The following is a 15,326-nucleotide window of genomic DNA, read 5'->3' as shown; positions in this document are numbered from 1 at the left end:
ACGGAGGAGAAGTAAAGACACATTTTGTGAGGACGACGGGGAACAGCCCGGTGAGTGCTGGTGCGCGGCGTAGAGCACTGTAGCACGATAAATGAAGAATAATAAAATAACTTTTGGGGAGCATATTACAAGGATTAAAATTCAGTTTGACTTACCGCTGTGAGGTGAACCGTCTGTCTCCTGTGGCACCGCAACTGACCTGCCCTTTGGTTACGTTTGAGGCACGGGAGGCTTGAGGAAAATGGTACGGAGTATCAGGCTTGCAAGCGTTCGATGGCATGAGTGGTGAAGGGTCAGCTGCTCGCCTTGACATCAGCGAAGGAGCCAGAGTGTGAGGTGATTGTATTCGGGCGCCCTGAAGCACTTCACACGCTCTTTCAAAGGGGTGTTCCTTTCATCTTAATGGTGCTGATTCCGCCTTCTTATCAGCGACGGAGCCAGGGCTGGCATTCGTTTGAGGTAATGTGCAGAGGAACCTGTCAGGGCGGATGAAGGTGGCTGTTGGCAGAACATCTATGGCGAAGCATTTCACTCAGCAGTGCACACAGATGTTCTAGAAGACGACTTGATTGCACCTTACGTGAGAGACGTCCCGAGGTGAGCAAAGCGGAGATCAAAGGCAGGAGCAATTAGATCCCTGGGGGGAAGAAGCGGTTTCCGGAGCGGAGGTGTGGAGAATCACGGTGTTTTCGACAAAGAGGGAAACCAGCAGGAAAATAAATGAACTCAATCCCCACGAAGAGAAGTGCTGTGCCTCTTGCAGCTGTGACAGGAACTGTTTTCGTAAGGAAGTTCCCACCTACTGGCGTATGGCAGTACTGATTGGACAAAAAAAGAGGAAAATCAACCAGCTAAAGAAAGAGGTCTGCTCATCCTGGGCTGAATGAAAGAAGAGGACTGTATATCATTTGCTGAATTGAGGCAGTTCAGTGTGTAAAGTGGAATACACATTTTGGGCAGATTGGGTGGTGGAGCAGGAGGTTCAAAAAATGTTCACATAGCCCACCTAGCCTCACCTCCTTTTCAGAAGTATATTTTCTATTTAGGGTTCGTTTCCTCTCTTGCACTGTTAAGTATTTAGCTGGGGAGAAGAATTTGTATTTGTTTTTCTTTCTGCACCAGGCAGGAGTTATCCCCACATGGCCATGGCGGGAGCACGTATGAGTCAACCGCCACCATTCCTAAACGAGCTAGGTGAGCCCGATATCCCATGGAAGAGGTGGGAAGGTATTTTTAAGTCTTACCCCATAGCGATAGGGGGAAGTAATTACAACAACGTGAGCAAACAGCACATTTTGCTTCATAACTTAGGCATACAGGGTAGGAAAGTTTTTGAGGACATAACGGGCAGGATGGTGGATGATTAACAAGAGGAAGAGGTAGAAGGTACTAATGTTTATGAATATACCCTTAGGACATTGAAAGAGCATTTTAAAGTTAAAGTGAATGTAGTGTTGGAGAGACACAAGTTTTAAAAGAGAGTGTAAAAGAAAGATGAAAAAAATCACAACGTATGTGGCGGTCTTAAGGGGTTTATCAGCCACATGTGAATTTGGGTCACTCACTGATTCAATGATTAGCGACCAAATAGTGAGGTGTACCAATGACCATAAAATTCAAGAACTGCTCACTAGAAATCCTGACCTAGAGGAGGCTCTTAGTATAGCAAAGGGTTTGGAACACACAGCAATGTGCATGAAAGAAATTAAACTTCAGGACGGAGTAAACAGAGAAAAGGGTGAGGGCAAGGCTGCCGAGGAGGGGGAGACAGTATGTAAAGTGGGAGAACAATTTAAGGGAAACCAACAAGGTAAAAAAGAAGGTTTTCATTGTTTTAAATGTGGCAGCCCTAATCATTTGGCGAACAATTGGAAGTGCCCGGCTAGGAATGTTGTGTGTAGAAAATGCAATAGGAGGGGGCATTTTTCAAAAGTATGCAAAACGATGGGTCAAAAGGTAAATGCTATAGAAAATGTTGAAAGAGAGGAAGAGGGGGAGAAAACATACATTTTCCAAGTTGATGATGACAATGTCAATGATGATAACAATTACCCTATGTGTGAAATCACTCTAGATGGAGAAAAGTTCAAAGTTTATGCTGTCTCATGTTCTCCTTTTACTTTGGTTGACAAAAGTATTTTCGAAGAGAAATTTGCCAGGCACCAGGTAAAGCTAGAGAAAGCTGACATTTGCCCAGCTGGTTACAATAGGGAACGTATCTCCTTAGAAGGCATGGCGAGGATGAGGATTTCATTCAAGGACAGGCATACTGTAGGCAAGGTTTATGTGTCCACTAGGGGTTCCAGTCTTCTGGGGTGGAAGCATCAGAAGGAGTTAGGGATCACCCTAGATCCTAACAATAGAGAGCAGGTACTCCTGGTGGAACCTCCCAAAATTGCAGAAAATCTAATCTCAGAATTCACAAGCTGCGAGATCTGAATATGCAGTATAACATGATCTATCCTGCCAAACTTAGGGTGCACACTGATGGGAGAGTCCGCATATTTAATGATTCCAAATAGGTTCTGCATTGTTTTTAAAGTAAGGAGAGGGACAGTCGTGGGGGGCCTCCCCTAGTTCCCGCCACTGAGTGGCTGCCCACAATCCTGTCCGGAAGAACAGTGATTCTCCCCAAATATGTGTTATTAAGGTTGTCCCTGTTGTGTCCCCCTTCATCTTGTTCTCCTTGATTCGGGACCGGGATAGAAAGGTTGGTGAGCAATGGCTTCCAATAGGGAGGTGTGGGGGTGTCATTTTGCATTATGTTTAATGTGATGTTTTATTTAACTGAACTGTATTGGAGGCGCTTATTGTTGTACGGGTCAGGTTCCTATTTAGAAATGTGTTATAGGCAACATCTGCCCCGGTGTGTAAATCACCATTATTGCCTGGTTTTATTTTGTCATGAAATGTATGTTTTGTGTTTTTTTTTTGTTTTTCAGTGGTGGGGGGTTTTGGGTTCGACTATACCTTGTTGGGGTCAGCATAGCGTGGGTGGAAGGGATTGAGCTTTGTCAGCGTTTTTTCAGGCAAATCACAGATGTTCTTCATGCTCTTTGCACTATGGTATGACAGTGGGACTGAACAAGTAATGCTTACTGTACTTGTACACTGCATATGACGACTAAGGCGCTCAAATTCTGGACATGGAATGTCTGGGGCCTTAACGGCCATCGTAAGCTAAGGAAAGTAATCGCCATGCTCAAAAGACACCACATAGATATAGCTGTGATACAAGAAACTCACTTGGCTCCACTAAATAAGTTGCTTTCAGAAAGTCATTTGCAGGGTTTGTTTTCAGTTGCTGGTTTCACGTCACACGCGAAGGGAGTCCTCACTTGGGTCAACCCCGGCTCTGGTCTGTCCTTATGTGAAGAAGAGGTCGACACCAATGATACATTTACTGTAACCCATTGCCAGGCAGAAGGATTCAGTGCTCGGTTAGTGAATATTTATGGTCCCAATTATGATGACCCTCAGTTTTTCCAGTCCCTAGCTGCACACTTGTTTAACGATTTACTGTAACTGTGGGGGAAGATTTTATTATATCCTCGATCTCAATAAAGACAGATCACATGGCCTCCCTAGGAAACCCCCTGTGGTGACTTGTGCTATACTGCCACTCATGGACCAGCTGGGGCTTGCAGACATTTGGAGGCAGCGTCCGGGGACAGCTCCTGGGTTAACTCACTATTCTGCACCATATAACACTCACATTAGGATCGATTATTGGTTCGTTTCCAGGAGCCTGGTCCCTTTGGTCTTGAACTGTGAACCACTTCCCAGAACTTATTCCGACCATTCTCCAGTCCAGTTAATATTGACGGCCCCTACATATAAACATGCTTCATTCACTTGGAAGTTTACGCTGTATTCCCTTTCGAAAAGTTCTTGGGGCCACCAATCTAGTGCCCATATCAGCTTGGCCTTACCATACAGCATTATTTCTGTCTTGCTGTAATTGAGCTGGTTGCAAAAAACACAGTTGATGGACAGAATGTAGAACAATGTCATACATTCACCCCAGTACAGGATCTGGGCCTAAATCCATCGTTTTTTTGCACTCCACACCACCCTGGGTTAGACACTGGCTATATGCAAATCAGCTCTGACCCTGTGCCCCATGGGAACAGTCCAGTCCAAACTACCAAGCCATGTCTTTCCCAGACCGGAATCAAGCATCCAAGGACCGGTTTCTGGCTATCAGCCTTCATTCAGCCTGGATAGCTTGACTCCAGTGGTGTGGAGAGCCTGGGACTCACGTCTGAGCATACCCAGCCCACTCGGGGTGAAAATTGCAAAAAACACAGTTGATGGACAGAATGTAGAACAATGTCATACATTCACCCCAGTACAAGGACCTTGGCCTAAATCCATCGTTTTTTTGCACTCCACACCACCCTGGGTTAGACACTGGCTATATGCAAATCAGCTCTGACCCTGTGCCCCATGGGAACAGTCCAGTCCGAACTACCAAGCCATGTCTTTCCCAGACCGGAATCAAGGAATCAAGCATCCAAGGACCGGTTTCTGGCTATCAGCCTTCATTCAGCCTGGATAGCTTGACTCCAGTGGTGTGGAGAGCCTGGGACTCACGTCTGAGCATACCCAGCCCACTCGGGGTGAAAATTGCAAAAAACACAGTTGATGGACAGAATGTAGAACAATGTCATACATTCACCCCAGTACAAGGATCTGGGCCTACATCCATCGTTTTTCTGCACTCCACACCACCCTGGGTTAGACACTGGCTATATGCAAATCAGCTCTGACCCTGTGCCCCATGGGAACAGTCCAGTCCGAACTACCAAGCCATGTCTTTCCCAGACCGGAATCAAGCATCCAAGGACCGGTTTCTGGCTATCAGCCTTCATTCAGCCTGGATAGCTTGACTGCAGTGGTGTGGAGAGCCTGGGACTCACGTCTGAGCATACCCAGCCCACTCGGGGTGAAAATTGCAAAAAACACAGTTGATGGACAGAATGTAGAACAATGTCATACATTCACCCCAGTACAAGGATCTGGGCCTAAATCCATTGTTTTTTTGCACTCCACACCACCCTGGGTTAGACACTGGCTATATGCAAATCAGCTCTGACCCTGTGCCCCATGGGAACAGTCCAGTCCGAACTACCAAGCCATGGCAGGGTATGCTCAGACGTGAGTCCCTTGCTCACTTTGCCACTGGATTCAAGCAAGCCGGGCTGAAGACGGCTGGAATGCCAGAAACCGGTCCTCGGAAGCTTGTTTCCGGTCCTGGGAAGACATGGCTTGGCAGTTCGGGCTGGACTGTTCCCATGACGCACAGGGTCAGACTGATTTGCATATAGCCATGTCTGAACTGGGGTGGCAGAGTGGGCTAAAAAACAGTGATGGATCAAACCCAGATCTTTTGACTGGGTGTGAGTGTTTGATTGGTTCAGATGCTCCGTCCATCACCACCCCCTTTTGCACCGCTTTTGGCCGCCATAAGTGTGGCAGGGTATGCTCAGACTTGAGTCCCTTGCTCACTTTGCCACTGGATTCAAGCAAGCAGGGCTGAAGACGGCTGGAATGCCAGAAACCGGTCCTCGGAAGCTTGTTTCCGGTCCAGGGAAGACATGGCTTGGCAGTTCGGGCTGGACTGTTCCCATGAGGCACAGGGTCAGACTGATTTGCATATAGCCATGTCTGAACTGGGGTGGCAGAGTGGGCTAAAGAACAGTGATGGATCAAACCCAGATCTTTTGACTGGGTGTGAGTGTTTGATTGGTTCAGATGCTCCGTCCATCACCACCCCCTTTTGTACCGTATTCCCTTTCGAGTCAGGTGCTCCGCTCTGAAATGGCCACAACTATTGCAAACTTCTTTAGTGAAAATATTGGCTCTGTGCCCGTTTTCTCAACTGTTTGGGAAACTTTTAAAGTCTTCATCCGTGGGGAAACAATTGCTATGCATGCCGGGGTTCTTCAGTCCATTCAGAATAGACTTGCAAAATTAGAAGCTGATATCGCTGCTTCGGAACTTGAACATCAGCAGACTGGGCATACTGAGACACTAAAGGATATTAAAGCACTGCTGGTGGAATTACAAGATACTGCTGAGAGTGAGGTCAAGCACGTTGGCATATACGCTACAGCTCGCATTTACAGGGAGGGCGAGCGCCCTGGTGCCCTGTTAGCCAAATTGCAGCATCCCGTGGGATACTAATTTCATAGTTGAAATTAGGGGCGAAGATGGTAGTATGATATATGATTCACATGGTATTGCGGACAGATTCAGTAGATACTATGCAGGGCTTTACAGGTCTCACATCCCTCCTGATGATTCAGCTAGAGACGATTACCTATCTTGCATCTGTCTTCTAGCATTGACAGCGGTGTTTCCCTGGCCATGAGCGAAGTCAACGTTACTGCTGTGGGTGACTTATTTGAGGGGGGGGAAACTCCGTAACTGGGAACAGCTGACTACGGATGACCTTTCTCCTACTGCGTTGGTGAAGTTCCAGTATCTGAGACTTCGGCATGCTCTGAAATCCCTCTTGGGCAGTTCCTTACAGGGCCTCCAGAGATCCCTGCTCTCTCTTATGCTTTCTCTTATGTTATCAACGCCCCTTCACCCCAAAAATTGATTTCCAGAATATATCACGCAGCACAAGAAAACAGGTCGGCCCAATTCTCTAAACCTAGCCATGTTTGGCAGAGGGACCTGGGACAGGTTCTTGAGCACAAAGAATGGCAATACTGCTGTGAGATGACTAAATAGATCTTGTTGAATGGCAGGCATTGCCTTGTCCATTTTAAATACATTAATAGAGCATATCACACACCAGAACGTCTACACAGATATGGTTTGCATGAGTCTGCTTCCTGTTCCTGATGCCAAGAGCCAAATTCAGACTTTATGCACATCACTGCCCTTACACTATCTCCTGATCCGCTCATTGCTCTCCTGGGCGATACCAAACTAATTGATAAATCTCCCAGGTGGCTAGTGGCTTTGGAGCTACTTATAGAGAAGAGACGGATTGCCATGCGCTGGGGCAGAGACCCTATCCCTACAACTGATGAGTGGATGAGCGATATAATTTACTTTAATACCCAATCTTACTCATATAGCAAATTTCTTCTTCCCCATCTTCTTCTTCCCCAATCTAAACCACATTCTTAATGGGGCCCATTTCAGCAATACTTAATAGGTTAAAAAACAGGTGAACCAGAGAGATCTACTCTCAGTACTCCTCTTTAATGTCACCATATGAATATGGGTTTATGTTTGATGCATATTGTCTTTCCCTGGATCGGTCAGCCTTGTTGTCGCTAAGGGGGATGTATGTCTCATTGTTTTGTCTTTGATGCTTTTCTCTCTCCCGAGAGAGTAACAGAATTGTGGCACTAGAAGGCGGTGGGAGAAAAAATGCTACATTTAAATATAAGCAGCTATGGTGCTGAAGCTGAACACAGACAAACAGAAATAGAGCAGAAAACCAAGAAAAAATAGTCCCCCAAAGAGCAGATAAAGAACCATAGTGGAATGAGACAGTACTAAGTCCCTGCTTTGTGGGAGAACAGAAGAGAGAAAGGAGAGACAAAGAGGCTGGCCTGACCACTAGCAAGCAAGGAGTTTCAAAAGACACTGACATAGACAAATGAAAAGCAATGGCAGGAAAGGGTTGGACTTGAAGCCCGCAGACTGAGTACAGCTGTTCTCGAAGAGACAGTCGACCTAAAAATCTCACAGCTTTCAACATTTCAATGGTTCATACATCACATCTCTTGAGGTGATACAATATTGTATGAGGAAATTAAGCCAGGAGAAACTTCACCATTAATGAAGTTTTGCAATCTTCTTACATTTCACAAGCATATTTTTACGCTTTTCAAAATTCGCTTTGTCTGAGGAATAGGGGAACCTGATTGAGGTTTCATTCTGGGGACTTACTGAGAGCCTTTTGTAGACTAATTTTAAACCAGGGCTACTGACAACCACATCCAGTCAGTAGGGTTAGCCTTCAACTTGGCATTCTTAATCTGTCACCTACTGCACAAAAAAATATATATATTCAATTCATAAGCAGGCCTTAGCTGCTGAGTCTGTCATTGACCATACATTACTTTCACATGATAGTTTCTCCTGCTCATTATTACAAGACATATCATTAGATGCCAAAGATGATTGGTATCATTCTATCATTGATCTTTTTTGGCACTGTTCCTAACTACACTAAATGTCTTTTTAGTTATAGACCTGGACAGCATCTTCTGATTTGGGCCAAATGACTTTTGCTCTTTCATGACATTTTGGAGCAGTTGATGGGCAGATACCCATGGTAGAAAATTGCATTAGTATACAAATAGGATGCTCTTGTAGGAGGCGGGGAATAAAAAAAGTTAGAAGAAACTTTAGGCTCAGGCTGTCGTAAAGGAAACATGTTGGGATCATGGCCGGACTGGCTACCGGGCGTTTTGGCATGCTGCCGAGCTGGGGGCTGATTTTGTAGATGGGGACCTGCATGTGTTGAACGAAATTCGTTTTGCTTAGTTTATTTCGAAGCACACGCAGATCTCTTCAGCAAAATTAGCCCCCACCGCAGTGACATCAGCACCCGGCTCGGCAGTATGCCAAAACACACGGTAGCCAGTCCGGCCCTGGTTGGGATCCCTTTAGTGGTCTGCTTCTAGATCTTTGAATAATTCCTTCGTAATCATCAATAAACATGGAATTCTTTATATTTTGTGTGTTTGGCTTGGTGGATTAGTGTCCACATCTGTTCTTCTTTTTTGAAGTTGACTTATTGAACCCCTGAAAGCTATGTAGCAAATTGCAGGTTGGGAGAGTTTAAGTGCTGTTGGGATGAGTGTTCCTCTTCGAGCTTCTCTTGGACTGCTTGTGCTTGGTGTAAGCGTGTATTAAGAAGGGGAGCACCGGGATTATCGTATCACGCAAGTTGACACAAAGCAAAGCAAGTCCTCAAGTGATATATATATATATATTTTTTTATTTATTTTTTGTCAATATATTTTATTGATTTTCATAATACAATCAACACTTAGACTCAAAAGCGCATGTGTACATGATACTTTCGTAATACACACAAAGCATAAAAATAAAAATTGACTTTTTATAATCCGTATGATCCAAAGATTGCAGACCAACCACACTACTGTGAAACAGGAACCACCTAAAGCATTCCCATACCCCCCAAACCTTTCACAATGATGGCCTCCCAGTGATATTTTTAATGACTGTGGCATGGGAAATTACTTGAGCAACATGATTCCCGTTAAGAATGTTTAGCATAGCCACCCAAGTCCGCGTTCAGTCCTGTTCAGGGGTCTCTTCATCAGTCGCTGCAAATGAATACGTTTTATACAGCTCCCAGAAATTCTTTGGTCTGTTACGTTGAGGAAGAAGATCACTGAATAGTTCAGTCTGAGTAGAGCAATATGTCATATCGCGGGACCACTGTGCGATTGTCGGCACCTGGCCACGGAACCAGTTAAAGGCATCTCTACGCCTGTCCATCAGCAGCCCCATATGCGCTAAAAGTCTGACCCCTTTTTTAATCCGTTTGAAATAGCCCAGTAGGGCCAGCACTGAATTCGGCTCTAATGGTAGATTAGTGATTTGTTCGAGTTCCTTGAAGACCGTCACCCAAAAAGCAAAGACTCTCGGGCATGTCCATGCTAAATGAAGGAAATCTGCCATCTGCTCCGGACAACGGTCGCATTTTGCGCCTTCCCGCAGTCCGCATCTTTGGAGCCTTTTGGGGGTATAATATACCCTGTTAAGGTATTTGAAGTGTACAAGCCTTTGCCTCCCATTAAGTGAAATACAGTTGGTGCTAGTGCAATAGTAGACTCACATATCATCCGTTATGTCTATATTGAGATCATGCTGCCATGACATACGTGCTTTGGTAAAATGATTTGCTCGATATGTCACCGATGTGTTATAAATTATGGACACTATAGGTTTTGAGGATTTAGCACATATGGTTCGTGTTAAAGCCCGCAATTCTGGTGGTTCCCGGTAGTCGTCCCCCAGAGTTGTCCTCAATGCTCGACGTACCCTATGGAATTGAAACTTAGTCATTAGCGTGGAAACTGAGTCAGTCAGGAAGGACAAGATCTTCCCACTTTTTTGCTATTCCTTTGCTATTCCTTCTATAAACAAGTCGCCCACCGTCTTAATGTCCAGTGTAATCAGTGCAAGTATAACCCCCTCTTCGTTGCATGGCGGCAGCCATAAGCACCACTCTAGTGGGGCATGGGTGGAATATAGTATCGCACCCGCTTGCTGCTGCAGCAGGTGGTGCCAGGCATGTGTTGTAGAATTAATCGAATCCAATACACCCGTCCTTCTATTCGCATCCTTAAATAATAATGCAGGTAATGGTAGCGGCGAAGCCACCTCTTTCTCTATATGGAGGTGAAGGATGTCCGGAGAGCCATGCATCTAATAATATGCATGAGCACTTTGTGCCGCCCTGTAATATAATTCAAAGTCCGGTGCACCCAGTCCACCCATATGATAAGTTAAAACCAATATCCGCCACCTAACCCGAGGCTGTTTACCTGTCCAGGCTAATCTAATTATCAATGTGGTGAGACGATTAAAAAAAAACTTTGGGTGTAACATAGGAATGTTGGTGAACCAAAACAGCAATCGAGGTAGCACAACCATCTTCATAATTGAAATACTACCCATTAAGGAAAGTGGGTGTGTTATCCACCTTTCCACATCATCCTCGAGCCTACTGTAAGTCACTCTATAGTTCTCTCTGAACAATATGTCTGTTTGGACTCATGCCCAAATACCTCACCGCTTCCGTAGTCCAAAGCAGAGGGTACTCCGGGCCGATATGGGGAGTGCTAGGTGTAGGGATTTTGGCCAATTAAACAGAAGTCCTCACAAAGCGCCGAAGCGCACTACCTACTGCAGAACAGTTGCTAAATTAATTTCCGGATTTCTAACATAGAGAAGGGTGTCATCAGCATATGCGGAGAGTATGATTTTATAGTGCGGGGAGCTAATACCTGGATGCTGATGGTACTCCCTAAGCGCACAAGTAAGAGGCTCTGCGACTAACGCATACAGCAGCAGAGACAAGGGTCAGCCTTGGCACATGCCTCTCGTGATACATATGGGCTCAGTGACCAAGTTACCTATCTTAATCCTAGCTTTAGGCTTATTGTAAAGCGTACCAATTAATTGTAGGACAGTTGAGCCGACACCCATTCTGGACAGAACTTGTGTCATGAAGGGCCACGCAACCGAGTCGAATGCCTTCTCAATATCTAGGAAGACAGCGGATTTCTCTGGTTTTGTGGCTGTAATACCCCAAAGACCAGGTGCAAATTATATGTCAAGTTCCTGCCCGGAACAAATCCCGCCTGCTCAGGCACAACCAGCAGCGGAACCAAGGGAACCAGACGGTTTGCTAAGATTTTAGCAAATATTTTCATGTCAACATTTAGTAATTACAACGGATGGTAAGAGTCACATTCCTCTGGAGGTTTGCCTGGCTTGAGTAGCGCAACTATAATCGCATCAGTCATTGAGGGTGGCATTGTACCAGTTACAGACATGTCATCACATAGGGTGGCCAGTTGTGGCAGAAGTTGGTCCAAGAAGGCCCTAAAAAAGGAAACTGTCAGCCCATCCGACCCTGGGACATTCCTCACTTTCATACCTGAAAGGGACGGTAAAATCTTGTCACGTTCAATTGGTCTCATGAGGAACTTCCTATGGGTGTCTGTGAGCTGAGGAAGTTGTATATGCGATAAGTAATCCAGAATCGTGTTGCCCCATGCCATGCTACTAGTTGAATACAGTTCTGTGTAGTATTGGCGGAATCTATCAGCCACATCGGATACCTCTGTTAATGGCTCTCCTTCTGCAGATCTAACCTCGGCAACAACTACTTGTTCCCTTTTTTTTTTAATCTATTGGGCCAGAACTGACCCCGGTCTTTCGCTTTCGCTATATATACGAGCAGTGGCTCATTTACCCATGTGTTTAAGTTCATAGTCAGCTGTTGAGTGATATGAATCCAACAGGTCTGCGAGTTCCCTCTTGACAGAGTCATCCGAATCCGTCAGTTGACGTTTCTCTAATATCTTAATCTTCCCTTCTAAGTCTGACAGTCATTTTTGTATAGAATGCAGGACACCCAATTGTTTTGATATAGTAACCCCTCTGATATATACTTTAAAGGTCTCCCAAGCTACTTGTTAGTCTTTGACTGGGCCGACGTTTGCATCAAAAAACGTATCTATTGCCTCTGCCAATTCCTCCTTGAACACTGTGTCCAACAAGGAATATGGTGGAAATCTCCATGTGAATAGGGGATATGTTTGTGAGGGGTGTCCATAACTAACAGTATTGGCGAATGATCCAACAGTGTGCGGGGCAGCACCTGGCATGTGCGTACTCTGTCAGCCAGAGTATTTACCGCTAACCAATAATTAATTCGGGTATGTAGAGAGTAGTGACCAGAGTAATGTGTAAAGCCACCTTGTCATGGGTATTTCATAAACCAAACATCTCTTAGATCAAACCTGACCATAACTGATTCCAGCACCTTGGCCGCGGCTGTCATGCGCCTTTCTGGCCCACCCGATGTATCAATTTTGGGGTTACATATCAAATTAAAATGCCCCCCACAAAGTTGCTCCCCCACTACAAGATTGCCTAATTTATATACCAACGTACTAAAGAAGTTTGGGTTGTCAAAGTTAGGACCATATATGTTAACAAGGAGCATATCCATGCCTTTCCTGCGACACCTTGAGATGGCATATCTGTCAACAGTATCAGTGAGCATGGGGTTAAGAGTGAGAGAGGATTTCGGATTTACCCAGGTAAGAACTCCCTGTGCGTGTGTGGTGAATCCTGCCTCATGAATGTTGCCATGCAACCCTCTGCTGCTGCGTAGCATAGGTGGAAGGTGGGTCTCCTGTAGTAACGCAATATCAATAGCGTGCCTCATCAGAGAACTTTACAAACTTTTCTATGGTTTTTCAGACCCCAAACATTCCATGTTATTGTTCTAATAGTGTCCGTCTTACCATTCCTATTGTCCCCAGTAGTTGCCATGTTCTGGTCTTGTACGTCATAGCGCTATAGCAAATCTCATGTGCATTTCCAAGTTCCATCACCTCACGCCACCTGAGTCTCAACACCCATCCTCTCCCACCCACATCAGGGCTCCTCAAACTTTGGCCTGATGAAAAATACCCCCCATCATGCACCGAACAAAAAAGTGAACAAGGTTGGCCAGGGGGGTCTAAGCCCATCCCAACATCCGAATCCAACTCGATTCAGTAACCTTAGCGGTGTGCCTCCCCTCGCCCAACAATAAACCAAATTACCCCCCCAAGTGTGATTCACTCATAGGCGGATGTTGCTCGTCTGTCAATAAAAACTATATGGCCCTTATCGAACCGTACTCTGCACACCGTCACAACTATAGTGTACAACTACGTGACTGAGGAAATATTCCAGCCTACCAGCATAGTAGGGCCAACATCATCTAACACAGATCATCTAGCTATGGGGTATGAGTAAGTGTATGACAAGGTCAGACAGCAATACCCCACTGCGGACCCATTGGCACTGACGACCGAACGGGGCTCGCATATGACGACCCACCCCTCAAACCTGCCCCCCCTGGGCAGACACCACCATGGCAACATTTTATGGTATGAGTAAGATCACGGTCAGTCCACCCTCTGTCTAACTTTCAAGTGACCTGTCTCATCATGAACCTCCATATTACAGAACACAGTTTGCCAAAATCCCAGTACCCCGCCTGGCCCCTAAACAATACTCATTGACTCTGTGTGTTGCCCATCTTTCAGTCCTGCTCTTCCAGGGAACCCCCCGCCGCTTCAATGAGCAGCTGCTGTTCAGGGCTGCGACTCAGCTCCTTGGACCAGTCCTTTAGAGCCTTTTGCAAGGCTTTGGGGTCTGTGAAGAAGTGCGATCATCCCTGTTTTTTGACTCGCAGCTTGGCCGGGTACAGCATGGCGTAATCAATGCCTAGGTCCCGGATTTGTTTTTTCATCGGGACAAACTAAAGACGTCCGTCCTGGATGCGAATGGTAAAGTCCGGGAACAATGAAATCGGCGATCCTTCATATTGCAAGGGCTGTTTTTCCCTCGCCATCTTCAAAACGATATCCCCGTCTCGATAGTTAAGCTATTTCGCGATGATCGGCCTGGGCGCAGCTCCCGGGGGGGACGTGGACCCAGAGACCGTTGTGCCCTTTCCACCACAAACATGGTCAAGTAGATGTCATCACCAAGCAAAGACATGAGGAGCTTTTCTATGAATCGTTCCATATTGCCAGTAGGGGTATTTTCCGGTAGCCCTGTAATTCTTAGGTTACAGCTTCGGGAATGCGCTTCCAAGTCCTCCGTTTTGTCTTGCAGGACTCGCAATACTCTGCCCAGTTGTTTATGTTCGGTGTCTAAGGTGGTTTGAGATTCTTCCAACTCAGTTATCCTGCATTCAGACATGTCAAGACGCTTGGGATGCTTGTCCAGACTCTCTGCCATGCGATCCATCCGATATGACAGGGCATCCATCTTATTGCCCAGCGAAGCTATACCACTTTGCAGGCTCTTTTTCATCGCAACCAGCATGCCGCGCGTAACCTGGTGTGTTTCCTCAGATGTATGGCTATGCATGCTGGCTTTGCCTTCCATGGAAGCATCGCGTGACTTCGACGGCTTTTGATCGAACAACAGCTTTGGCTGGGACCTATCCGTCCTTCCCATACCGGTCACTCCCCAACTCCCCCACTCAGGTGGCGGGGCCCTTGCCAAGTGTGAGAAGCAGCTGCTGTATGCAACTTAGACCACTGCAATTTAGTTGAAATGCTTAAGAGGTTGCCTTACAGGTACCCGGCTGCCAAGTCGCAAACGTACCTCAATGGGTCAACGATGACTCAATGCTCACCAGCCGGCGCATAAAAGTCTGTTCTGCCCAGTGGGGCCACTATGGCACTTGGGTGAGGCAGGGCAAGGGCTTCACAACTTCTGGCTTCTCGTGCAATTCTGTACGTCGCCTCTCCACTTGTTTCAACCCTTCGGGTACGTCTGGCACCTGGTAGCGACACGCAGCCAGCCGCACAAGAGACCTCCGGGGGAGCTCAGCCGGGAATCACACGCTATGGTGCCGCGTACCTGTCAAACACAGCGAGGACGCACCCACTGACTCTGGCAATCCGGGCTCTAGCAGGTACCACCAAGGGGGGGAGGCTGCCTCCACACTCATGGCACTTCTGGGCATCCAGTGCAATTCTTTGCCGCTAGCATGCAGTTCAGCCGCGAGACGG

Source organism: Lissotriton helveticus, chromosome 2_1, assembly GCF_964261635.1.
Source record: "Lissotriton helveticus chromosome 2_1, aLisHel1.1, whole genome shotgun sequence".
NCBI lineage: Eukaryota > Metazoa > Chordata > Amphibia > Caudata > Salamandridae > Lissotriton > Lissotriton helveticus.
This window is presented reverse-complemented; position numbering follows the sequence as displayed.